This window comes from Arachis ipaensis, chromosome B3 (genome assembly GCF_059453495.1).
Source record: "Arachis ipaensis isolate K30076 ecotype BB chromosome B3, ASM5945349v1, whole genome shotgun sequence".
NCBI lineage: Eukaryota > Viridiplantae > Streptophyta > Magnoliopsida > Fabales > Fabaceae > Arachis > Arachis ipaensis.
This window is the reverse complement of record NC_142438.1, coordinates 57,481,526-57,482,576: the sequence shown is the minus strand read 5'-3', so window position 1 is coordinate 57,482,576 and position 1,051 is coordinate 57,481,526. Positions and strand designations below refer to the sequence as shown.

The following is a 1,051-nucleotide window of genomic DNA, read 5'->3' as shown; positions in this document are numbered from 1 at the left end:
TCCTTTTACTCAGCTGGCCCACTTGTGCTTCCAAATTTCTAATGGAAGACCTTGTTTCATTCATGAAACTTACAGTGGCCTTGGATAGGTCAGAGACTAAGTTTGCTAAGCTAGATAGATTCTGCTCAGAATTCTCTGTCTGTTGCTGAGTAGATGATGGAAAAGGCTTGCTATTGCTAAACCTGTTTCTTCCACCATTATTAAAGCCTTGTTGAGGCTTTTGATCCTTCCATGAGAAATTTGGATGATTTCTCCATGATGAGTTATGGGTGTTTCCATAAGGTTCACCTAAGTAATTCACCTCTGCTATTGCAGGGTTCTCAGGATCATAAGCTTCTTCTTCATAAGAAGCCTCTTGAGTACTGTTAGATGCAGTTTGCATTCCATTCAGACTCTGAGAAATCATATTGACTTGCTGAGTCAATATTTTGTTCTGAGCCAATATGGCATTCAGAGTATCAACTTCAAGAACTCCCTTCTTCATAGGCGTCCCATTACTCACAGGATTCCTCTCAGAAGTGTACATGAACTGGTTATTAGCAACCATGTCAATGAGTTCTTGAGCTTCTGCAGGCGTTTTCTTTAGGTGAATGGATCCACCTGCAGAAGTATCCAATGACATCTTTGATAACTCAGACAGACCATCATAGAATATATCCAGGATGGTCCATTCTGAAAGCATGTCAGAAGGACACTTTTTGGTCAACTGTTTGTATCTTTCCCAAGCTTCATAGAGGGATTCACCTTCTTTCTGTTTGAAGGTCTGAACATCCACTCTAAGCTTGCTCAGCTTTTGAGGAGGAAAGAACTTGGCTAAGAAAGCCGTGACCAGCTTATCCCAAGAGTTCAGGCTGTCTCTGGGTTGAGAGTCCAACCAGATTCTAGCTCTGTCTCTTACAGCAAAAGGGAAAAGCATGAGCCTGTAGACTTCAGGATCTACTCCATTAGTCTTAACAGTATCACATATTTGCAAGAATTCAGTTAAGAACTGAAAAGGATCTTCAGATGAAAGTCCATGAAACTTACAGTTCTGCTGCATCAGAGAAACTAA

The 1,051-nt window shown here is 41.0% G+C and overlaps 1 non-coding gene across 1 annotated transcript; it reads left to right on the top strand.

Annotated features, from left to right (window-relative positions):
- Positions 1–676: 676 nt before the first annotated feature.
- LOC148570742 (small nucleolar RNA R71) lies at positions 677–784 on the top strand. Its single transcript, XR_015908349.1, has one exon. It is a non-coding gene; the product is annotated as a small nucleolar RNA R71 (small nucleolar RNA).
- Positions 785–1,051: the final 267 nt, after the last annotated feature.